Here is a 27,084-nt window from a genome sequence, read left to right on the forward strand (position 1 = left end):
TCTGTGCAAACAGAGTTTATTGTGACTCAAATACATTCACAAGACAGCCCATTAGATAAATTGGCTAATTTAAATATACAAAATGTACACAGACTCACATCACATGTTTGTGCCCTCTTTTGCAATATCAATAGCATGATGGGATAGTCATTTAAATAAATAATAAACAAATGTCCCTCGTAGAATAATTGTTCACAAACAGGTGCATTAACATGGATCGGAGTGTTAATGGATTACACATGGACCATTATGAGCATAATCAACCAATCTATTACTCTATTAATTCAAGTGCTGTGGGCCCTATATTCCACCTGTTTACCTCATTTCGCTTCAACTAAATCTGTCGCTGGCTTCCTCCTTAAAGTTGTGACTAACCAGAGTCCTTGACTGAGAGCCTAACTCAGCCCCAGCCCCTAACAGCCCACTCATCCCAGACTCTGCCTCCCCCTGAAAGTCTGCCTGCTCCACTTTCACCTGCCCACCTTGTGAGAGAAACCCCTCCCCGAACCCATAAGCATAACCATCATCCATATCGGCAGCCGCTCTGGTGTTACTACTGGCAGCAGCGCCATCACAACTGGCGGCCAGTCTCTCACAGCGGGCCTGGTGGCGCAGGAAACTGTCCCTCCAGATTACCTTCTTCCCACACAGGCCACACTCATAAGGCCGCAGCCCACCATGGGTCTTCAGGTGCTTGGTCAGGTGGTGCTTCATCTTGAAGCTCTTGGTGCACACAGGGCAGGCGAAGGGCCGCAGGTTGAGGTGCTGCATCTTGACGTGGCGGTCACGCATGCTCTTCAGGGTGTAGGCCTTCCCACAGTGGCAGAAGTGCACTTTGCCCGTGTAAGGGGCCCCAGCAAGGGAGAGGGAGGAGGAAGAGGGGATGGGGGGTGAGGAGGAAGGGGGAATGGAGCAGGGGATGGGGACAGGTGGCAGCTGGAGGTTGGGGTACCACCACCATGGGTCATGTCTGCCCCAGAGGGCCAGTTCAACTCTTGGGCTCCCAGGATAAAGTCATTGTCATCAGGAGAGTCAGGTACTAAGGGTCTCTGAGAAACTTGCCCGGTGCCATCCTCAATCTCATCATAGGTGCCCCTTCCAAAAGCACCATCTGCAAATCGGCCAAAGTCCACTTCCTCCTCATCTTCTTCATCGTCTTCTCTTCTGTAGTATTCCTCTCCAGCTTGCGGCCTAGCTACTTGCTGAGACCAGGGACCGGCCTGCCACTGCATCCGGGATGAGGGTGTAGGAGCTGGGCAGGATGGGCCAGGAATCACATCATCTGGATCCACAACATGGGGAGAAGTCAGGGCTAAGCTTCTCCCCAGCGGTCTCTCCTCTTTCTTCTGCAGTTCCCCTGAGCTCTTTTTCCCCTCTGGCTGTCCTCCCTCTTCAACTTGGTGTACACTAGTGTGGAAGTCTCCTGGAGAAATACAAAACAGAGAGATGTACAATGTACAAAAGACATACACATAGATAATTATATAATGGTACAGGGATGTGTGCTTATCACATATTGGTGCTTATCATCTCATAAATAGGAGACAGTTGTTTAAAATTATCAGCAGTTGAAACAATAAAGCATATTCCCTGCCCTGGTTTGGGTAAAAAGCTGATGGATGGGGCTAGATAAATGTAACCACTCTCAAAAAACAACATAGCTATGGGTGCATCCATGATTTAAAATTATAGCCTCAACATGGTCCTCCCTTTTTTTGTAGTAGTTTTAACCAAGGTACTCTTCATATAATTAATTAAAATGCCTTTATTTGTATGGCATGTTCAATAGAAACAAAGTTTTAAAAATCCAGCGTGTTTCGGCTGCATGGCCTTCGGGGAGTACAAAGAAATAATACAATGTCCTCTTTCGAACAGCTTTTCCAATTAGCCCTAGTTAGAAGAGCGAGTGGTTACAAGATTGATTGGACACACCTAGTAAGCAATACTATACACATTAAAAAGTGAAATACCGTAGCTATGTTACCATACAAATACAACTCCAAGCTAGAAGTATCAGAACAGTCTAACCTTAAATATGACTGGGAGAAGTGTCAAGAATAAGAAAGAAATATATTCCATAGTACACTAGAACACAGCAAAACATGAACAACAGTCTAAACACAGCTGAGGGCAAAGGAGCGAAATGTCCACTAGATGACAGCAAATGGACCCATCACGACCCTACAGGAAAGGTGAGAAATCCATATCTTAATTTAAACCAGGGTACTTAGTGGCCTGTAGTTTGTAAATCCAAAAACGTTCCCTTTGGTTTAACTGTTTAAGACGGTCACCTTTTCTAAGAGGCCGGAACATGATCAATACCCATAGCTTGTAGGGAGGCAGGGTTGCCATGGTGTAAGGACTTGTAGTGCCTTGCCATGGGGTAGTCTTCATTGCCTACAGTGCAAGGCGTTCTACATACTCTTTCTAATGGTTAAAACTACAGTTGAAGTCATAAGTTTACATACACTTAGGTTTGAGTCATTAAAACTCCTTTTTCAACCACTCCACAAATTTCTTGTTAAACTATAATTTTGGCCAGTCGGTTAGGACATCTACTTTGTGCTTGACACAAGTAATTTTTCCAACAATTGTTCACAGAGATTGTTTCACTTAGAATTCACTGTACAACAATTCCAGTGGGTCAGAAGTTTACATACACTAAGTTGACTGTGCCTTCAAACAGCTTGGAAAAATCCAGAAAATGATGTCATGGCTTTAGAAGCATCTGATATGCTAATTGACATAATTTGAGTCACCTGTGGATGTATTTCAAGGCCTACCTTCAAACTCAGTGCCTCTTTGCTTGACATCATGGGAAAATCAAAAGAAATCAGCCAATACCTCAGAAAAATAATTGTAGACCTCCACAAGTCTGGTTCATCCTTGGGAGCAATTTCCAAATGCCAGAAGGTACCACGTTCATCTGTACAAACAATAGTACGCAAGTATAAACACCATGGGACCACGCAGCCATCATACCGCTCAGGAAGGAGACACGTTCTGTCTCCTAGAGATAAATGTACTTTGGTGCAAAAGTGCAAATCAATCCCAGAACAGCAGCAAAGGACCTTGTGAAGATGCTGGAGGAAACAGGTACAAAAGTATCTATAACCACAGTAAAACGAGACCTATATCCTATAAGTGAGTGCTATAAACTGAAAGGCCGCTCAGCAAGGAAGAAGCCACTGCTCCAAAACCACCATAAAAAGCCAGACTACGGTTTGCAACTGCACATGGGGACAAAGATTGTACTTTTTGGAGAAATGTCCTCTGGTCTGATGAAACAAAAATAGAACTGTGTGGCCATAACGATCATTGTTATGTTTGGAGGAAAAAGTGGGAGGCTAGCAAGCCGAAGAACACCATCCCAACCGTGAAGCACGGGGTGGCAGCATCATGTTTTGGGGGTGCTTTTAGTTCAACTGTTACCACAGTTGAACTAAGCTCATGTGGCATTTATAAGGTATATTCTTCAAGAATCAAATGCGTACATATCATTAATTTATAAGTCCAAAAATTGATGTAGCAACTGCAGAATGCCCCATTGAAAGAGACTTTTATAAACACAACCAACCCAGGCATATCAATCGCCAAGTCCGGTTTACATTTCACATTCTAGGAGTACATACCAGAGTTTCCTCTCCGCTCAGGCACCTCCCTCTTCTCCTCTTCCCCCATTTCTTCATTTGCTTCAATCCCTCTTTCAGTCCCTCTCTTCTCCTGAGGCTCTTCCCCAAAGCCCCCCCCACTTCCTCTATCCCTGCCATGGAGTTTCTCAGCACTTGGTGGCACTGCCCTCTGTCTCAGTCTAGCTCTCAGTCTCAACGCCTCACCAGGAATCCCCCCATGCCTGGTGTGGCTATGGTCCAGTCCTCTCCCATCATGATGGCTTAGGGGGCTGGCTTTGCTGTGGCTGGACATCCATACCTCCTCACAGCTGGAGTAGTCACTCTCCCCAGCAGGGTGGTAGTCCAGGTGTAAGTCAGCTAGGTGCTGGGCAGGCATGGATATGACTTGCTGGGGTGAGGACCTGGGGCGGCTCCACCTGGGGAACTGCTGGGGCCTCCTCCACGTGGCCAATGGAGGCAGCGAATTCTGCTCCTGGCCATAGGGCCTCCTCTCCTTACCTTTCCCCTCTCTCTCCATGTATAGGCAGTCAGTGCTGCTTGGGGACTGCTGCCTTGAGGAGGCACCATGGTGTGTGGCAGCTGCAACATCCCCAGGGTTGCATTCTGCTGGGGGTCGAGGTCTCTTCAGGATCTCTGTACACTTGTCAACAATATGCCACATCTGGAGGAAGCTGGCTACAGTCACGTAGTTGACAATGTCATCACGCACGATGCTCAGTTGGCCAGTGTAGGCTGAACTCAGGACACTCTCAAAGGCCACAGGGTCCATGACAGAGGGCAGAGATACTGTCGTCACATTCTTCAGCAACACCTGGTGAAAGTGATAACAAAAAATAGGATTTCACAATATAGATCTACAAGGCTCCACCTGTAGCTGAATACCTGAGACGGGATCTGAGCGGGTCCGGATCCAAGATAATGTCACGGGTCTGATAGGATTGTCACAGGTACAGTGGGGAGAACAAATATTTGAACCTGCAAAATCGGCAGTGTATTTCCTACTTACAAAGCATGTAGAGGTCTGTATTTTTTTATCATAGGTACACTTCAACTGTGAGAGACGGAATCTAAAACAAAAATCCAGAAAATCACATTGTATGATTTTTAAGCAATTAATTTGCATTTTATTGCATGACATAAGTATTTGATCACCTACCAACCAGCAAGAATTCCGGCTCTCACAGACCTGTTAGTTTTTCTTTAAGAAGCCCTCCTGTTCTCCACTCATTACCTGTATTAACTGCACCTGTTTGAACTAAAAAAGACACCTGTCCACACACTCAATCAAACAGACTCCAACCTCTCCACAATGGCCAAGACCAGAGAGCTGTGTAAGGACATCAGGGATAAAATTGTAGACCTGTACACGGCTGGGATGGGCTATAGGACAATAGGCAAGCAGCTTGGTGAGAAGGCAACAACTGTTGGTGCAATTATTAGAAAATGGAAGAAGTTTAAGATGATGGTCAATCACCCTCGGTCTGGGGCTCCATGCAAGATCTCACCTCGTGGGGATCAGCCCAGAACTACACGGCAGGACCTGGTCAATGACCTGAAGAGAGCTGGGACCACAGTCTCAAAGAAAACCATTAGTAACACACTATGCCAACATGGATTAAAATCCTGCAGCGCACGCAAGGTCCCCCTGCTCAAGCCAGCGCATGTCCAGGCCTGTCTGAAGTTTGCCAATGACCATCTGGATGATCCAGAGGAGGAATGGGAGAAGGTCATGTGGTCTGATGAGACAAAAATAGAGCTTTTTGGTCTAAACTCCACTCGCCGTGTTTGAAGGAAGAAGAAGGATGAGTACAACCCCAAGAACACCATCCCAACCGTGAAGCATGGAGGTGGAAACATCATTCTTTGGGGATGCTTTTCTGCAAAGGGGACAGGACGACTGCACCGTATTGAGGGGAGGATGGATGGGGCCATGTATCGAGAGATCTTGGCCAACAACCTCCTTCCCGCAGTAAGAGCATTGAAGATGGGTCGTTGCTGGGTCTTCCAGCATGACAACGACCCGAAACACACAGCCAGGGCAACTAAGGAATGGCTCCGTAAGAAGCATAATCAAGGTCCTGGAGTGGCCTAGCCAGTCTCCAGACCTGAACCCAATAGAAAATCTTTGGAGGGAGCTGAAAGTCCGTATTGCCCAGCGACAGCCCCGAAACCTGAAGGATCTGGAGAAGGTCTGTATGGAGGAATGGGCCAAAATCCCTGCTGCAGTGTGTGCAAACCTGGTCAAGAACTACAGGAAACGTATCTCTGTAATTGCAAACAAAGGTTTCTGTACCAAATATTAAATTCTGCTTTTCTGATGTATCAAACACTTATGTCATGTAATAAAATGCAAATTAATTACTTAAAAATCATACAAATGTGATTTTCTGGATTTCTGTTTTAGATTCCATCTCACAGTTTAAGTGTACCTATGATAAAAAATTACAGACCTCTACATGCTTTGTAAGTAGGAAACACTGCCGATTTTGCAGGTTATCAAATACTTGTTCTCCCCACTGTATGTGTAATTTTAACTGACTTGTCCGGAAGAAACGATATAGATGGAACACGACTGCTGCAGTAGAGAGCGAAATATTATTTATGCTGTTGCTCTTTGCTTTTCACAAGAGTGGCGAGTGGAACGTGTTGTTGGCCAATCATAAGTCATCAAAGCAACAACAGGCTACAGTCAGAGCCTTCCTGTGGGGCAAAAGGAGAGAGGCTACAACGACCAAGAGCCAACAGGTAGGCTACTACTTTATATTCTGAATGGAGTTGTTTGTAACTGTGTAGGATGATAAAGCACATGCAGCCGCCATTAGCCTAGCTAGCTTCTCCCGGTTTGCAGTCAAGACAGGTATTATGTAATCATATTCGATGATAAATAACCTAGCTAGGGCAACTAATAGTCTATTATAGCATGAGTCGCCTTGGTTAGTTGCGAGCTCTCGCCTCTCCCTCCCCCTTTGTCACTCGCTCACACTCAGTAGCGTGCGCACACACACACATACATACACAGCATGGCCCCTGCTAGAGCTTCACCTCTATCTACCTCACTTTATTAGCTCTGGTTAATAAAGTACCTTAAAAATGGACTTTTCTGCTGCTTCCCTCACTTGGATCTGTCCAGTTCTATATGGAATGGGTCTAGTTGTCCTCAGGTCCATTTGGAACGGGTCTCTATATTGTAGAAAAGTATTTATGTATATCGGGTCCGGATGGGAAATACCAGATCGATTTCGGGAAACTGGTCCAACTTCATATAGACAACTCTCACAACAAATCACATGTTTGTGTAGGCTTAAAATGTGGGCGGGAATTGTGCTAGGCCAACAAACGGATAAGGCAGTGACGTAAGAAAGCCAGATCTCCCCATCACTGCCTTTTCCTCCATACCAAACTAACCTGGTTAACAAACAGAGGTGTAAAGCCAGAACATTGGTACATTGTGTCAACCCAAGAGAGACTACTAGTACACACACTCATTAAACCCAAACAGACAAACCTGATCGTGAAAGTATGGCGAAGAGGCAGCCAGCACACAGCGGTGGGCCCTGAACACCTGTCCCTGCACCTGGATGGAGAGGTCACAGAGCCGTCCTTCCTCCCGCTGTCGATTTAGGCTGTCCAAAACTGCCGCACGCACACCAGGGAAGCATACTTGAACCATCGGGCCAGCAGGGGCACCAGAGACTATGCTAATGCAGCCCTGATCCATTGAGCCTAAAACCAGTGAAGAAGAAAATTGTTAGCTAGCTAGCAGTAAAGGTTAGTGCTATGTGGGAATCCTTGGGACATCCCTACCCAAAACCCTAACCTTAATTTGTGATGGGGGGGAAGAGAAGATACATCGATACAGTTACATATCAGAATATAATTTTTCTGCTAGTTGGCAAATCAACTCCAGTATTTCTCCTCCATAGCTTGTTCTCCATCTTCGTTTTAAATTAGGTAGCCAATTTGTTTTCAGCACTTTTTTTCCCCATGACTCAAAACTTTGTCATAGCTCTTTCTTGTCCCTCTATAGCCCGATATTGGACTAAAGGAGCCTAACGTTACTCCTTAGCCCAAGGACCCTGCACGTTCCGTTTGTCTTTGGAAGCCAAAACAGCCAAACACTCAATTTAAAATGTGAATCGATTATCAATTACTGTATGGTTCTCTAATTTCATATCACACCAAAATAATTTCAACAAATGCAAAACACACACATTACACTTATCTCAGATGCGACCAACAGTATTTTTCAGTGACAAGTTTGTGCCATCGGTCTTCCGTTTAATAACTACAGGTAGTCCACATGGTCTTTACTCTGCTTTCCATAAACAAGCGCTATAACATGGAAATATGGCCGCGTGGGAACCCTAAGCCTACTTTTTCTTCTTCGATGAGGTTTAACGACGGTTGGCATCCAATAAATGTTGGATTACTGCCACCTTCTAGATTATCCCTTTATACTTTGCTTGAAAATAAATGTTAATCAACAAAATACCCTACCATCTAATCCACCACCCTACTCCACTATTTAAATATATCTAGTTCTACCTTAGGCCAACAGTCTGAGAGGACGCGACACCACCACTTAACACACCCTGCACAACACACCCCACACCCTATCGGATGATTCTGAAGTCATGACATAATTTTCTGGTATTATTCAAGCTGTTTAAAGGCACAGCCAACTTATTGTATGTAAACTTCTGACCCACTGGAATTGTGATACAGTGAAATAATCTGTCTGTAAACAATTGTTTACATTGGTTATATCATTGTCCATTTGGAAGACCCATTTGTGACCAAGCTTTAACTTCCTGACTGATGTCTTCAGATGTTGCTTCAATATATCCACATAATTTTCCACCCTCATGATGCAATCTATTTTGTGAAGTGCACCAGTCCTTCCTGCAGCAAAGCACCCCCACAACATGATGCTGCCACCCCTGTGCTTCACGGTTGGGATGGTGTTCTTCAGCTTGCAAGCATCCCCCTTTTCCCTCCAAACCTAATGATGGTCATTACGACCAAACAGTTCTATTTTTGTTTCATCAGACCAGAGGACATTTCTCCAAAAAGTATGATCTTTGTCCCCATGTGCTGTTGCAAACCGTAGCCTGGCCTTTTTATGGCGGTTTTGGAGCAGTGGCTTCTTCCTTGCTGAGAGGCCTTTCAGGTTATGCCGATATAGGACTCGTTTTACTGTGGATAGATACTTTTGTATCTGTTTCCTCCAGCATCTTCACAGGGTCCTTTGCTGTTGTTCTGGGATTGATTTGCACTTTTGGTTCCAAAGTATGTTCATCTCTAGGAGACAGAACGCGTCTCCTTCCTGAGCAGTATGACTGCTGTGTGGTCCCATGGTGCTTATACTTGCGTACTATTGTTTGTACAGATGAACGTGGTACCTTCAGGCATTTGGAAATTGCTCCCAAGGATGAACCAGACTTGTGGAGGTCTACAATTATTTTTCTGAGGTCTTGGCTGATTTCTTTTGATTTTCCCATGATGTCAAGCAAAGAGGCACTGTTTAAAGGCATAGCCAACTTAGTGTATGTACATTTCTGACCCACTGGAATTGTGATACAGTGAAATAATCTGTCTGTAAACAATTGTTTACATTGGTTATACCCACGTGGGTATCTTCTTCTACAAACCAATGAGATGGGAGAGGCAGGACTTGCACAGCGTTCTGTGTCACAATTCGAACTATTTTAGCTCTTGGCAACGCAGATACTCGTTGGCGCCTGCAAGCAGTGTGGGTGCAATAATTGAATAACAAGTATGTTTAAATTTATTTTGCAACGTACGCGATGCGAGCGGTGTCGTCAGCGTGTAAATTAAAAAACAGAATGGGTTTATAGGTCTCTTGCTTCTCCCTGTGGCTGTCGGTGGGCACTTACATACACGACACCATCCTCCACGACACTATCCTCAATCTGAGGTAGCAACTGCGTCAGCTCTACAAATCAATGAGCTAGACCTATCCATTTGGTTTGCAACTCAGTGAACCTGTGCAGCATTCACTCAATTCGATGCCTACAAATGAACAGATTGCATGCATATCTAATGACCCAGCAGCCATTTAGAAACAACTCATCTTTAAAATGGTTATTTAATCAAATAATGTATTCTGGCTGTTTAACATCGCCCACATCTTGAAAAAGAGGACATGGATATGCGTTTAGGTTTTACACATTTTTCTGAAAAAAATGATACGTTAACTATGACCAGAAAACGTTTGAAGGCTACGCGCCAGCCAGCCATCTCTGGCACTGTAGGTCACCACAACGTGTACACAGGCGAACTGTTAGAGCGCTCACCAAGTAGCCGTAACGTTGTTAATCATGAGTTACCCGAGGTAAGCCTACAAGGTTAAGCAGAACAATGGGAAGGGAATATATCGTTCGGAAGGCGAGATGGATCCACGGTGCTCTATAGAACTAATAGGGATTGGCAGGGTGAAAAATTAACCTAAAATAAGGCGTTTTTTCGCGATTACTTAAACACTACGGCAAATAGCTGGAACAAATGGTACGAAACTGGGATGCAATGAACTAGTTTCTATTAGAAAAATGAACTAGTTTATATTAGAAAAAAAAACTTTTTAGAAATGTCATGTGCCCAGCCTATATGCAGCTGATATAGTGAGCAATGTTTGGTACATCGAAACGCATATCGAAATCGTGAGAATCACAATACATATCGCATCGGAACCTAATTAAGTATAGTGATAATATCGAGGTCCCTGGCAATTCCCAGCCCAAACATTGACCTTTTTAAATGACAACTGCAATGGGGGGTATGGACGTCCCAAGGATCCCTGATAGCAAGGACCTAGCAGTTAGCTACCTTTGCTCTTTAGCTAGTCCGCTAACTTCTAGCTAGGTCTGCTGTGAATATGTAGCTGTGAATATATAGTTAGCTAGCAGTCGGACTATGGTGGTGGAGGATAAATTACCCAAATATGGTATTGACCTAGTGCCTTCAATATTCCTAGGCTTACGATAATCTTAAATGTACTGGCGATTTCTCTAACTATATTAGCTAGCGACAACCAGAAAGGGTTGAAGGGCCTATATAGACGCAGCCCTAACTGTACCGACTTTCTTTGCCAGTCTGATATTATAGCTAGGAATAGTTAACATTAGAAATACCGAAAATCGTCTAGCTAGTTAGTTTGCTTGTCCATTCATTTCAGTGCACTCAACTCGTAGTCAGTAGCTAATCAGGCTAACAGTAGCTAAATTTAGTATGAAACAAAATGTGCAATTCCACAATAGCTTTAGCTAGATAATTACCTATGTTTTAAGGTTCTCAAAGCGAAACGAGTCTTCAAAATATGCCAGCAATTTCAGCTAAAGCACACTCTATGCAGTATTGTTCTATCACCCCGTCCTCGTTTGGTAACGCACACTCGACTCGACAGTTCCATCATGGGTGTTGGGTGTGAGAGCTTGTCTGTGACTGTGCCCATATAGCTACCAACCATGGCTAACTCATGGAACTACTAAAATCATCTAGGCATCTACCCCTCGTTATTTATTGTCTCCTAGATCCTTGAATGAGTAGGTGTGTACAGACGTTTGTCTGGTACTGTACGTGTGAATGTACAATACCAGTCACATATTTGGACACACCTACTCGTTCAAGGGGTTTTCTTTATTTGTACATCATAACTATGAAATAACACATGGAATCATGTAGTAACCAAAAAGGTGTTAAATCAATCAAAATATATTTTAGATACTTCAAAGTAGTCACCATTCGCCTTGATGACAGCTTTGCACACTCTTGGCATTTTCTCAACCAGCTTCACCTGGAATGCTTTTCCAACAGTCTTGAAGGAGTTCCCAAATATGCTGAGCACTTGTTGGATGTTTTTCCTTCACTCTGCGGTCCAACTCATCCCAACTCATCCCAAACCACCTCAATTGGGTTGAGGTCAGGTGATTGTGGAGGCCAGGTCATCTGATGCAGCGCTCCATCACTCTCATTGGTCAGATATCCCTTACACAGCCTGGAGGTGTGTTGGGTCATTGTCCTGTTGAAAAACAAATGATAGTCCCATTAAGCACAAACCAGATGGGATGGCGTATCGCTGCAAAATGCTGTGGTAGCCATGCTGGTTAAGTGTGCCTTGAATTCTAAATAAATCACAGACAGTGTCACCAGCAAAGCACAATCACACTTCCTCCTCCATGCTTCACATTGGGAACCACACAGATCATCCATTCACCTACTCTGCATCTCACAAATACACAAAGGTTGGAACCAAAAATCTCACATTTGGCCCAAAGGACAGATTAATGTCCATTGCTTGTGTTTCTTGGCCCAAGCAAGTCTATTCTTATTGGTGTCCTTTAGTAGTGGTTTCATCATAGTGCTTGATGGTTTTTGCGATTGCACTTGAAGAAACTTCCAAAGTTCTTGTAAGTTTCCGGATTGACTGACCGTCATGTCTTAAAGTAATGATGGACTGTCGTTTCTCTTTAGTTATTTGAGCTGTTCTTGCCATAATCTGGACTTGGTCTTTTACCAAATAGTGCTATCCTCTGTTTACCAGCCCTACTTTGTCACAACACAACTGATTGGCTCAAATGCATTAAGAAGGAAAGAAATTCCACAAATTAACATTTAACAAGGCACACCTGTTATTTGAAATGCATTCCAGGTGACTACCTCATGAAGCTGGCTGAGAGAATGCCAAGAGTGTGCAAACCTGTCATCAAGGCAAAGGGTGGCTACTTTGACGAATCTCAAATATAAAATATATTTGGATTAGTTGAACACTTTTTGGTTACTACATGATTCCATATGTGCTATTTCATAGTTTATGTCTTCACTATTATTCTACAATGTAGAAAATAGTACAAATAAAGACAAACCCTTGAATGAGTAGGTGTGTCCAAACTTTTGACTGGTACCGTATATATTTTATTTATATATTAAAAAAAAAAAATGTGAACGCCATACTCAAGTTCTGTTCACAAAATGATCACGACATAGCTAGCTACCTAGCTTTGTTAGCTAACGTTAGCTAGCTATCTAAGTTTAGCGAGCTACAAATAGTTCGATGGGTAATGGCGCATTTGTAAGGTGTTAAACGGGGGAAAGAGTCTTAGAAGTGGTTTTATATTATATATACAGCGGCTTGTGAAAGTATACATCCCCCTTGGCATTTTTCCAATTTTGTTGCCTTACAACTTGAAATTAAAATGGATTTTGGTGGGTTTGTATCATATGATTTCCACAACATGCCTACCACATTTTATTGTGAAACAAACAAGAAATAGGACAAAAAAAAACTGAGAACTTGAGCGTGCATAACTATTCACCACCCAAAAGTCAATACGTTGTAGAGCCACCTTTAGCAGCAATTACAGCTGCAAGTCTCTTGGGGTATGTCTCTGGGATTTTTGCCCATTCTTCAAGGCAAAACTGCTCCAGCTCCTTCAAGTAGGTTGGGTTCCGCTGGTGTACAGCAATATTTAAGTCATACCACAGATTCTCAATTGGATTGATATCTGGGCTTTGACTAGGCCATTCCAAGACATTTAAATGTTTCCCCTTAAACCACTCAAGTGTTGCTTTAGCAGTATGTCATTGTCCTGCTGGAAGGTGAACCTCCATCCCAGTCTCAAATCTCTGGAAGACTGAAACAGGTTTCCCTCAAGAATTTCTCTGTATTTAGCGCCATCCATCATTCAATTCTGACCAGTTTCCCAGTCCCTGCCGATGAAAAACATCCCCACAGCATGATGCTGGGGATGGTATTCTCGGAGTGATGAGGGGTGTTGGGTTTGCGCAACACATAGCGTTTTCCTTGATGGCCAAAAAGCTCAATTTTAGTCTCATTTGACCAGAGTACCTTCTTCCATATGTTTGGGGAGTCTCCCATATGCCTTTTGGCTAACACCAAACGCGTTTGCTTATTTTTTTCTTTAAGCAATGGCTTTTTTTCTGGCCACTCTTCTGTAAAGCCCAGCTCCTTGGAGTGTACAGCTTAAAGTGCTCCTATGGACAGATACTCCAGTCTCCGCTGTGGAGCTTTGCAGCACCTTCAGGGTTATCTATGGTCTCTTTGTTACCTCTCTGATTAATGCCCTCCTTGCCTGGTCTGTGAGTTTTGGTGGGCGGCCCTCTCTTGACAGGTTTGTTGTGGTGCCATATTCTTTCCATTTTTTTAATAATGGATTTAATGGTACTCTGTGGGATGTTCAAAGTTTCGGATGTTTTAATATAACCCAACTCTGATCTGTACTTCTCCACAACTTCGTCCCTGACCGGTTTTGAGAGCTCATTTGTCTTCATAGTGCCGCTTACTTGGTAGTGCCGCTTACTTGGTGGTGCCGCTTACTTGGTGGTGCCGCTTACTTGGTGGTGCCGCTTACTTGGTGGTGCCGCTTACTTGGTGGTGCCCCTTGCTTGGTGGTGTTGCAGACTCTCTGAACTTTCAGAACAGGTGTATATATATACTGAGATCATGTGACAGATCATGTGACACTTAGATTGCACACAGGTGGACTTTATTTAACTAATTATGTGACTTCTGAAGGTAATTGGTTGCACCAGATCTTATTTAGGGGCTTCATAGCAAAGGGGTGAATACATTTGCACGCATAATTTTTCAGTTTTTTTGGGGGAACTGAAGTTATTTTTTACATTTCATTTCACCAATATAGACTATTTTGTGTATGTCCATTACATGAAATTCAAATGAAAATCCACTTAAATTACAGGCTGAAATGTAACAAAATAGGAAAAATGCCAAGGGGGGTGAGTACTTTTGCAAGGCACTGTACCTCCTCCATTGTCCATACATTCACACAAACACACACACCAAAGGATTGGGATAGCCTGGTTTGGTTATCTTGTTCTATCTAGGTGTAGTCGCTCACCTCTCTCTCTGCCATTGTAAAGTGTGTGTGCCCAGGCTGTGTTCAATAGATAACATTGTCGAAAGTTCAGATATAAATTCATTGTCTAGATATTATATTATGTGTGTTTCTGCCAGGCAGGTCTAGCAAGTATTCACATCATCTCTATTCATTAAATTAGACCTACTACTATCTTCAACGTGTGCATTGTCATCCATCTGAACTCAAACCTGTTGATGCAGTTCTTTATTTATGCTCTTTATTGAAGCTGGGTTGTATTCATTAGAGCACACAACATAATAAAACCTGTTTCCAAAAAACAAAACAAAAAAAGCATTTGATATTGCACAAGTTCAGATTATATTATTACGTGTTGTGCCTTCTAAACATTACCCTGTCCTTTACTGACTTCTTCTCTGTCCGTCTCTGCAGTGGCCTGTTGTTATTGTTGTATTGACGATGTTGTCTTCTGTTCTTATTTCCCCAGTGGCCTGGCTGCTTTGGGCTGGCCTGTGAGGTGGTCTCTGGGTGCTGATCTAGGCAGAGAGGCAGAGGCAGGAGGAGCCTGCAGTGGAGGAGTGGCTGTGGGTGTTGAGGTGCCTGTCCATGCCCGGGGTCCGGAGTAGATAGCAGCTAAAACGCTTTGCTCTGCCCTCCCAACAGACGCTGGTTGGAGGCAGCCTCAGCAACAGACTCAGGAACAGGTGAGTAATGGATGAAGGGGGAATAACAGAGAGAGAGAGAGAGACACACACACGAACGTGGCACAGTACTATAACAAGCAGGCTTAACATCCCCTCCCCAAACACACATACAGTGCATTCAGAAAGTATTCAGACCCCTTGACTTTTTTCCACATTTTGTTATGTTACAACCATATTCTAAAGGGATTAAATTGTTTTTTTCCCTCGTCAAGTTACACACAATTCCCCATAATGACAAAGCAAAAACAGTTTTATTTTTTTTGCTAATTTATTAAATATGAAATATTTAAATGTCACATTTACATAAGTATTCAGACCCTTTACTCAATACTTTGCTCTGTCTGGTTGGAAGGGGAGCGTCGCTACACAGCTATTTTCAGGTCTCTCCAGAGATGTTTGATCAGGTTCATGCTCTGGCTGGGCCATTCAAGGACAATCAGAGACTTGTCCCGAAGCCACTCCTGTGTTGTCTTGGCTGTGTGCTTATGGTCTTGTCCAGTTGGAAGGTGAACCTTCACCCCAGTCTGAGATCTTGAACGCTCTGGAGCAGGTTTTCATCAAGGATCGCTCTGTACTTTGCTCCATTCATCTTTCCCTCGATCCTGAACAGTCCCTGCCGCTGAAAAACATCCCTACAGCCAAAGATAAAATCACAAAAGCAGGATTAGAAATAAAATCAATCACTAACCTCTTGAAAATCTTCATCAGATGACAGTCATATGACATGTTACACAGTACATTTATGTTTTGTTCGATAATATGCATTTTTATATCCACAAATCCCGGTTTACATTGACGCTGTTACGGTTTTCTTCTGGTGAAAGAGAGGTGGACCAAAACGCAGCGTGGTTTTTTAATTTTATTTTTTTAATTTCACCTTTATTTAACCAGGTAGGCTAGTTGAGAACAGGTTCTCATTTGCAACTGCGACCTGGCCAAGATAAAGCATAGCAGTGTGAACAGACAACACAGAGTTACACATGGAGTAAACAATTAACAAGTCAATAACACAGTAGAAAAAAAGGGGAGTCTATATACATTGTGTGCAAAAGGCATGAGGAGGTAGGCGAATAATTACAATTTTGCAGATTAACACTGGAGTGATAAATGATCAGATGGTCATGTACAGGTAGAGATATTGGTGTGCAAAAGAAAAATGGGTGGGCTATTTACCAATAGACTATGTACAGCTGCAGCGATCAGTTAGCTGCTCAGATAGCAGATGTTTGAAGTTGGTGAGGGAGATAAAAGTCTACAACTTCAGCGATTTTTGCAATTCGTTCCAGTCACAGGCAGCAGAGTACTGGAACGAAAAGCGGCCAAATGAGGTGTTGGCTTTAGGGATGATCAGTGAGATACACCTGCTGGAGCGCGTGCTACGGATGGGTGTTGCCATCGTGACCAGTGAACTGAGATAAGGCGGAGCTTTACCTAGCATGGACTTGTAGATGACCTGGAGGCAGTGGGTCTGGTGACGAATATGTAGCGAGGGCCAGCCGACTAGATCATACAAGTCGCAGTGGTGGGTGGTATAAGGTGCTTTAGTGACAAAACGGATGGCACTGTGATAAACTGCATCCAGTTTGCTGAGTAGAGTGTTGGAAGCTATTTTGTAGAGGACATCGCCAAAGTCGAGGATCGGTAGGATAGTCAGTTTTACTAGGGTAAGTTTGGCGGCGTGAGTGAAGGAGGCTTTGTTGCGGAATAGAAAGCCGACTCTTGATTTGATTTTCGATTAGAGATGTTTGATATGAGTCTGGAAGGAGAGTTTACAGTCTAGCCAGACACCTAGGTACTTATAGATGTCCACATATTCAAGGTCGGAACCATCCAGGGTGTTGATGCTGGTCAGGCGTGCGGGTGCAGGCAGCGAACGGTTGAAAAGCATGCATTTGGTTTTACTAGCGTTTAAGAGCAGTTGGAGGCCACGGAAGGAGTGTTGTATGGCATTGAAGGTTATTTATAAACATCTTTAATAAAGATGATAACGTGAACAATATACTTATACAAAACAAGAAAACGTGGAAAACCGAAAACAGTCCTAACTGGTGCAAAACACAGAGACAGGAACAATCACCCACGAAATACCCAAAGAATATGGCTGCCTAAATATGGTTCCCAATCAGAGACAATGATAAACACCTGCCTCTGATTGAGAACCACTCTAGGCAACCATAGACTTTCCTAGACTACTTAACTAAACACAATCCCATAAACTACAAAACCCCTAGACAAAACAAACCACATAAATCACCCATGTCACACCCTGGCCTAACCAAAATAATAAAAAGAGAACACAGAATACTAAGACCAGGGCGTGACAGACGCCATGTTCAGAAATTCCTCCAACATATCCGGAGGAATTATAGAAATCTCCGCCAGATAACAGAAATACTCATCATAAACTTTGACTAAAGATACATGTTCTACATATAATTAAAGATACACTGGTTCTTAATGCAACCGATGTGTCAGATTTTTTAAAAACATTAAAGCCTCACATTGCAATAATCTGAGACGGCGCTCAGGCGTAACAATATTTCTCCGCCATGTTGGAGTCAACAGAAATACAAAATTACAACATAAATATTCCCTTACCTTTGATGATCTTTCATCAGAATGTAGTGCAAGGAGTCCTAGTTCCACAATAAATCATTGTTTTGTTCCATAATGTCCAATACTAGTGTCCAAGTAGCTGCATTTGCTATCACTTTCAGCTCACGTGCCCAAAAACTGACTGCTGGTCCAAGATAACTTGCATGAAAACTTCCAAAAGATATATTCCAGGTCGAATAAACTGGTCAAAATAAGTACAAAATCAATCTCAGGATGTTATAATCATATATATCCAATAACGTTCCAACCGGATCATTCGTTTTCATCTGGGGCTGATTGGAACAGCCGTAGCACTCACAGAGAAATGCGCCACAGCCTAATGGCATTCTGTTGCGACACAGACTATTTTCCCTCCCATTAGGTCAAAGTTCACAGCAAATGCTCCATTACACTTTCTACTGAACGAGGACATCTAGTGGAAGGCTGAGGAAGTGTTTCCAGATCCATAACTTGTTGGGAAGGAAGGGGGCGATGACGTCAAAGTTGCCCCAACTTTCAGAATTTCAAAACTTGTTTGGAAGATTGCCTGCCCTATGAGTTCTGTTATACTCACAGACATAATTCAAACAGTTTTAGAAACTTCAGAGTGTTTTCTATCCAATAGTAATAATAATATCCATATATTAGCAATCTAGGACAGAGTTTGATGCAGTTCACTATGGGCACGCAATTCATCCAAAGTGAAAATACTGCCCCCTATCCACAACAAGTTTTAATCATGGTCTGGGAGTCCTTTGGGTGCCTTTTGGCAAGCGGGGTGTTATGTGCCTTTTACTGAGGAGTGACTTCATTTGACCACTACCATAAATGCCTGATTGGTGGAGTGCTGCAGAGATGGGTCTCCTTCTAGAAGGTGCTCCCATCTCCACAGAGGCACTCTGGAGCTCTTTCAGCGTGACCGTTGGGTTCTTTGTCACCTCCCTGACCAAGGCCCTTCTACCTCGAATACTCAGTTTAGCCAGATGGCCAGCTCTAGGAAGAATCTTGGTGGGCCCAAACTTCTTCAATTTAAGAATTATGGGGGACACTGTGTTCTTGGGGACCTTTAATGCTGCAGACATTTTTTGGTATCTTTCCCCAGATCTGTGCCTTGACACAATCCTGTCTCAGCGCTCTACGGACAATTCCTTCGACCTCATGGCTTGGTTTTTGCTCTGATATGCACTGTCAACTGTGGGACCTTGTATAGAAAGGTATGTGCCTTTCCAAATCATGTCCAATCAATTGAATTTACCACAGGTGGACATTTCAAGGATGATCTATGGAAACAGGATGCACTTGAGCTCAATTTCGAGTCTCATGACAAAGTGTCTGAATACTTATGTAAATTAGGTATTTCTGTATTTTATTTTTAATGCATTTTTGCTTTGTCATTTTGTAATAAAATGTGCAAAAAGTTGTTCTAATTTTTCAGAGTAAATAACTCACGGACACTAGAGAAGCTTAACCAAGTGTCGACATAGCTGTATTCAGACGAAGGCATGTTCCCATCATTACAAGTATATATACTCCACTTTAGACACTCCTCCTTCTCTCCAATCCTTACATCTTATGGTTCGACAGGAAGAGGATAATAGGATAATAAACCATAATTTCTCCCTTCTGGGGATCTGACCTGACCTCAACCCCTCCTTCGCTTAATCCACAGATGTCCATCCACTTCCCATATAGCAATCCTGTGACTTCCTCCCATCCACCTAACAGATTCCAAAGTCATCTGTCTTTCTACAGAGAACCATTAACTTCTGATGTAAAAACCAGTCTCTTACACTCCTTTATATGTTCAAAGTTTACCCCGAATCCAAGTCAAGTGGTCTGAATACGTTCCGAATGCACTGTACACACACATACTTTATTTATTTACGCAAGGCTCATTCCATGGTAAATGAAATGTGTAGGCCTATTTGATGAAGTTGTTGTGGTAGTTGAATGTTACTACCACAAGACGGTCAAATCTTCTTCCTTCCCATCCTGACTGACTTACATTTATATCTTTTTACATTTACACTTACATTTACACTCTCTAGGTCAGGGCGTGACACATCTATTCCCTGCTCTTAACCAACCTCATTTACTGCCTTTAAAAAAACATAGCTGACATGGCTGACTTGCTTAAACAATTGTGGTTTCTACTGACAATTGAGATGCACAAACTATGGCATAAGGGGACGATAAGAGGCAATCCGTAATTTTTATTAAGACATGAATGAGCGAGCTAGGATGGACGTAGTCAATATAACTATTTGTTCAGCACTTTTGAAATGTACAGCGACAGAATTCAGAACATGGGCCGTTCTTACAGTCAGAACCGTAGGATAAATGGGGGCATATAAGCAGACAATGAAAGCTCTTACAATATTCAATGATTACATTTCTCAAAAACAGGTTATAGGCTACATGTGCACCACCAAGTCAGAACAGTAGGTAAAATTAAGAGGTGAAAATAGACCAAATTATTAGGGTGAGGCACATGGACTACTAACAGCTTACTACACAAAATACACTTAGTATTACTTTCTTAGCTACAGTATACATATCTCCCTGGCATATTACATAATTTATTCAGCAGCATACAAGACATTTTAGGACTTACCTTGTTGTGCTGTGTTCACTTGAACAGTTCCTTTGTGACCAAATATTGTCATCAGACTTTGTCATCATTCTCTGCTTTCAAGACAACTGGGAACTCAACAAAAAAAAGGTGATGATCTTAAGGTCATAGCTCTAGAAAGAGGCCCGAGTTCCCAATTTATAATTCCGAGTTGGATGAATGTTCAAAATGTATTTTCCCGAGTTCCCAGTTGTCTTGAACTCACTAAAGTCAGATTTTGCAGTTCCGAGTTAACAGTTGTTTTGAGCGCGGCACAAATCATGCTTAATTGACAGCATGGCCAATGTTAAATGTTTATCATTTTAAACTAGAAAAAGAGATCCTTAATCTTATGCTTGGAACCACACAGCTACAGCAACAGCCACTCCACTGAATAGCAGGCTAATGATTGCTTTGCAATGCTTGTAGTTAGCCACTGATTCCTTCCAAAACACTCATTGTTGAATTAGCTATTTCCAACTTGTAATGTTTATGTCTAATGACCGATGAACACCGATACGTTTTATCTATAATTTCTCTTTATATGAAAAGGATTAAAAAGGATTTGACAGTAGACTGTCGACCTGATTCATGATGATGACTGCTAGCTAAGATTTTGAAAGTATGATGTTGACATGATCAAAGCTACTGTAGATATAATGTGATTTGACGTAATTTTATCTGTGGCCAATGACCTTGAGCCTTCTTGGATGGGCACTTCGAATATAACTCTATGGCAGCACCAAAGGGGCTAGAATTTTCGATGTAGTGTCCCCATGAGTGACAGAACACTGAGCCAATCACAGCGCAACGCTCAGTATTTCCTCTTGGCATGCCCCACCACCACCACAGATAGCACTGAGCTAGGCTGAAACAATTACATTTTGGAGCTGCCTTACTCAAGAAAACAAAAAAGAGACCATATTCGTATGCGGCTTTATTAACTCAATTATATACACTATCGTTCAAAAGTTTGGGGTCACTTAGAAATGTCCTTTTTTTAAATAAAGCACATTTTTGTTCATTAAATTATGATCAGAAATACAGTGTAGACATTGTTAATGTTGTAAATGACTATTGTAGCTGGGAACGGCTGATTTTAATGGAATATCTACATAGACGTACAGAGGCCCATCATCAGCAACCATCACTCCTGTGTTCCAATAGCACGTTGTGTTAGCTAATCAAAGTTGATCATTTTAAAAGGCTAATTGATCATTAGAAAACCCTTTTGCAATTATGTTAGCTAATTAAAGAAGCAATAAAACTGGCGGCCTTCTTTAGACTAGTTGAGTATCTGGAGCACCAGCATTTGTTGGTTCAATTAAAAGCTCAAAATGTCCAGAAACAAAAAACCTTCTTCTGAAACTCGTCAGTCTATTCTTGTTCTGAGAAATGAAGGCTATTTCATGCGAGAAATTGCCAAGAAACTGAAGATCTCATACAACACGGTGTACTAATTCCCTTCACAGAACAGCGCAAAATGGCCAGAAAGAGGATTGGGAGACCCCGGTGCACAACTGAGCAAGAGGACCTCAACTGGCAGCTTTATTAAATAGTGCCCAACAATCTCAACGTCAACAGTGAAGAGGCGACACCGGGAGGCTGGCCTGTCTGTGTTCTTTTGCGCATCTTTAAACTTTTATTTTTTATTGGCCAGTCTGAGATATGGCTTTTTCTTTGCAACTCTGCCTAGAAGGTCAGCATCCCAGAGTCGCCCATTCTCTTTTAACGTTGAGACTGGTGTCATTTCTAAACTTTATGAGGGTAATATCAAAATTACATTAAGCCATTGTTTTTATGGAAAATACAAGCATGATGTTATGTCGCAGCAAACACAACATTACATTTGGAACTTAATTTGGCCAAAGAAAGTGACAAAGAAAATGCTAGTGCCTACCATACCCACCAAATTATATCAATAGGCTAATAATATTTACTTTACAAAAGTCCTACTTATGACCTATCTTAAATTAAATACGATTGAACTTAATTTAGCCAACAAAAATGTCTCAACAGAATGAAACAAAACACATTTTGCATACTTTAATAACTGGATAAGATAATAAATAGGGCTACAATAATAACAATGATATACGATAATAATAATAACAAAACTGTCACTTTCTGACCATCGTTCGTGTGTGTTTTCCTTGTTTTAGTGTTGGTCAGGACGTGAGCTGGGTGGGCATTCTATGTTATGTGTCTGGTTTGTCTATTTCTATGTTTGGCCTGATATGGTTCTCAATCAGAGGCAGGTGTTAGTCATTGTCTCTGATTGGGAACCATTTAAAAAAAAAAAAATTCACCTTTATTTAACCAGGTAGGCTAGTTGAGAACAAGTTCTCGTTTGCAACTGCGACCTGGCCAAGATAAAGCATAGCAGTGTGAACAGACAACACAGAGTTACACATGGAGTAAACAATTAACAAGTCAATAACACAGTAGGAAAAAAAAGGGGAGTCTATATACATTGTCTATATACATTGTGTGCAAAAGGCATGAGGTAGGCGAATAATTACAATTTTGCAGATTAACACTGGAGTGATAAATGATCAGATGGTCATGTACAGGTAGAGATATTGGTGTGCAAAAGAGCAGAAAAGTAAATAAATAAAAATAGTATGGGGATGAGGTAGGTAAAAATGGGTGGGCTATTTACCGATAGACTATGTACAGCTGCAGCGATCAGTTAGCTGCTCAGATAGCAGATGTTTGAAGTTGGTGAGGGAAATAAAAGTCTCCAACTTCAGCAATTTTTGCAATTCGTTCCAGTCACAGGCAGCAGAGAACTGGAACGTAAGGCGGCCAAATGAGGTGTTGGCTTTAGGGATGATCAGTGAGATACACCTGCTGGAGCGCGAACACCTGTGATTACTGTATGCCTCGCTGTATGTCTCTCTCAAATGTCAATATGCCTTGTATACTGTTGTTCAGGTTAGTTATCACTGTTTTAGTTTACAATGGAGCCCCTAGTTCCACTCTTCATACCCCTGATACCTCCTTTGTCCCACCTCCCACACATGCGGTGACCTCACCCATTACAACCAGCATGTCCAGAGATACAACCTCTCTTATCATCACCCAGTGCCTGGGCTTACCTCCGCTGTACCCGCACCCCACCATACCCCTGTCTGTGCATTATGCCCTGAATATATTCTACCATGCCCAGAAATCTGCTCCTTTTATTCTTTGTCCCAAACGCTCTTGGCGACCAGTTTTGATAGCCTTTAGCCGCACCCTCATACTACTCCTCCTCTGTTCCGCGGGTGATGTGGAGGTAAACCCAGGCCCTGCATGTCCCCAGGCACCCTCATTTGTTGACTTCTGTGATCGAAAAAGTCTTGGTTTCATGCATGTCAACATCAGAAGCCTCCTCCCTAAATGTGTTTTATCAACTGCTTTAGCACACTCTACTAACCCTGAAGTCCTTGCCATGTCTGAATCCTGGCTCAGGAAGGCCACCAAAAATTCTGAGATTTCCATATCCAACTATAACATTTTGCGTCAAGATAGAACTGCCAAAGGGGGAGGAGTTGCAGTCTACTGCAGAGATTGACCCTACTTTGCAGGCTTACTTTCCAGGTCCATACCCAAACAGTTCGAACTACTAATTTAAAAAATGACTCTCTCCAGAAATAAGTCTCTCACTGTTGCCGCCTGCTACCGACCCCCCTCAGCTCCCAGCTGTGCCCTGGACACCATTTGTGAATTGATCGCCCCCCATCTAGCTTCAGAGTTTGTTCTGTTAGGTGACCTAAACTGGGATATGCTTAACACCCCGGCAGTCCTACAATCTAAGCTAGATGCCCTCAATCTCACACAAATCATCAAGGAACCCACCAGGTACCACCCTAAATCTGTAAACAAGGGCATCCTCATAGACGTCATCCTGACCAACTGGCCCTCCAAATACACCTCTGCTATCTTCAACCAGGATCTCAGCGATCACTGCCTCATTGCCTGTATCCGCTACGGATCCGCAGTCAAACGACCACCCCTCATCACTGTCAAACGCTCCCTAAAACACTTCTGTGAGCAGGCCTTTCTAATCGACGTGGCCCGGGTATCCTGGAAGGACATTGACCTCATCCCGTCAGTTGAGGATGCCTGGTCATTCTTTAAAAGTAACTTCCTCACCATTTTAGATAAGCATGCTCCGTTCAGAAAATGCAGAACTAAGAACAGATATAGCCCTTGGTTCACTCCAGACCTGACTGCCCTCGACCAGCACAAAAACATCCTGTGGCGGACTGCAATAGCATCGAATAGTCCCCGCGATATGCAACTGTTCAGCGAAGTCAGGAACCAATACACGCAGGCAGTCAGTCAGGAAAGCTAAGGCCAGCCTCTTCAGGCAGAAATTTGCATCCTGTAGCTCCAACTCCAAAAAGTTCTGGGACACTGTGAAGTCCATGGAGAACAAGAGTACCTCCTCCCAGCTGCCCACTGCACTGAGGCTAGGTAACACGGTCACCACCGATAAATCCATGATTATCGAAAACTTCAACAAGCATTTCTCAACGGCTGGCCATGCCTTCCGCCTGGCTACTCCAACCTCGGCCAATAGCTCCACCCCCCCCCCCCCCGCAGCTACTCGCCCAATTCTCTCCAGGTTCTCCTTTACCCAAATCCAGATAGCAGATGTTCTGAAAGAGCTGCAAAACCTGGACCTGTACAAATCAGCTGGGCTTGACAATCTGGACCCTCTATTTCTGAAACTATCCGCCGCCATTGTCGCAACCCCTATTACCAGCCTGTTCAACCTCTCTTTCATATTGTCTGAAATCCCCAAGGATTGGAAAGCTGCCGCAGTCATCCCCCTCTTCAAAGGGGAGACACCCTGGACCCAAACTGTTACAGACCTATATCCATCCTGCCCTGCCTATCTAAGGTCTTCGAAAGCCAAGTCAACAAACAGGTCACTGACCATCTCGAATCCCACCGTACCTTCTCCGCTGTGCAATCTGGTTTCCGAGCCGGTCACGGGTGCACCTCAGCCACGCTCAAGGTACTAAACGATATCATAACCGCCATCGATAAAAGACAGTACTGTGCAGCCGTCTTCATCGACCTTGCCAAGGCTTTCGACTCTGTCAATCACCATATTCTTATCGGCAGACTCAGTAGCCTCGGTTTTTCTGATGACTGCCTTGCCTGGTTCACCAACTACTTTGCAGACAGAGTTGAGTGTGTCAAATCGGAGGGCATGCTGTCCGGTCCTCTGGCAGTCTCTATGGGGGTGCCACAGGGTTCAATTCTTGGGCCAACTCTTTTCTCTGTATATATCAATTATGTTGCTCTTGCTGCGGGCAATTCCCTGATCCACCTCTACGCAGACGACACCATTCTGTATACTTCCGGCCCGTCCTTGGACACTGTGCTATCTAACCTCCAAACGAGCTTCAATGCCATACAACACTCCTTCCGTGGCCTCCAACTGCTCTTAAACGCTAGTAAAACCAAATGCATGCTTTTCAACCGTTTGCTGCCTGCACCCGCACGCCCGACTAGCATCACCACCCTGGATGGTTCCGACCTTGAATATGTGGACATCTATAAGTACCTAGGTGTCTGGCTAGACTGTAAACTCTCCTTCCAGACTCATATCAAACATCTCCAATCGAAAATCAAATCTAGAGTCAGCTTTCTATTCTGCAACAAAGCCTCCTTCACTCAACACCCTAGTAAAACGGACTATCCTACCGATCCTCGACTTCGGCGATGTCATCTACAAAATAGCTTCCAACACTCTACTCAGCAAACTGGATGCAGTTTATCATAGTGCCATCCGTTTTGTCACTAAAGCACCTTATACCACCCACCACTGCGACCTGTATGCTCTAGTCGGCTGGCCCTCGCTACATATTTGTCGCCAGACCCACTGGCTCCAGGTCATCTACAAGTCCATGCTAGGTAAAGCTCCGCCTTATCTCAGTTCACTGGTCACGATGGCAACACACACCCGTAGCACGCGCTCCAGCAGGTGTATCTCACTGATCATCCCTAAAGCCAACACCTCATTTGGCCGCCTTTTGTTCCAGTTCTCTGCTGCCTGTGACTGGAACGAATTGCAAAAATCGCTGAAGTTGGAGACTTTTATCTCCCTCACCAACTTCAAACATCTGCTATCTGAGCAGCTAACTGATCGCTGCAGCTGTACATAGTCTATCGGTAAATAGCCCACCCAATCTTACCTACCTCATCCCCATACTGTTTTTATTTGTTTACTTTTCTGCTCTTTTGCACACCAATATCTCTACCTGCACATGACCATCTGATCATTTATCACTCCAGTGTTAATCTGCAAAATTGTAATTAATCGCCTACCTCCTCATTCCTTTTGCACACAATATATATAGACTCTCTTTTTTTCTACTGTGTTATTGACTTGTTAATTGTTTACTCCATGTGTAACTCTGTGTTGTCTGTTGACACTGCTATGCTTTATCTTGGCCATGTCGCAGTTGCAAATGAGAACTTGTTCTCAACTAGCCTACCTGGTTAAATAAAGGTGAAATAAATAAAAAATATTTAAAAAATATATAAAATGACCCCAGGAATTGATAGAACATCGCTCAGAGATGCACAAAAACAATATAACAATCAAAATGGATGAACCTTTCATTTAACCTCTATTTAGGAAGAATAGATGAGGATCTTCTTCA

The 27,084-nt window shown here is 43.1% G+C and overlaps 1 long non-coding RNA gene and 1 pseudogene across 1 annotated transcript in view; one reads left to right on the forward strand and one right to left on the reverse strand.

Annotated features, from left to right (window-relative positions):
• On the reverse strand, positions 1 to 11,620 carry LOC115131817 (hypermethylated in cancer 2 protein-like; annotated as a pseudogene).
• The window catches only part of LOC115131818 (uncharacterized), a 25,117-nt gene continuing 7,935 nt past the window's right edge, over positions 9,903 to 27,084 (forward strand). The window contains exons 1-2 of the long non-coding RNA XR_003864008.2: positions 9,903 to 9,987; positions 14,994 to 15,210. This is a non-coding gene — a long non-coding RNA (uncharacterized LOC115131818). The remainder of the gene's footprint in view (positions 9,988 to 14,993; positions 15,211 to 27,084) is intronic.

This window comes from Oncorhynchus nerka, linkage group LG7 (genome assembly GCF_034236695.1).
Source record: "Oncorhynchus nerka isolate Pitt River linkage group LG7, Oner_Uvic_2.0, whole genome shotgun sequence".
Lineage (NCBI taxonomy): Eukaryota > Metazoa > Chordata > Actinopteri > Salmoniformes > Salmonidae > Oncorhynchus > Oncorhynchus nerka.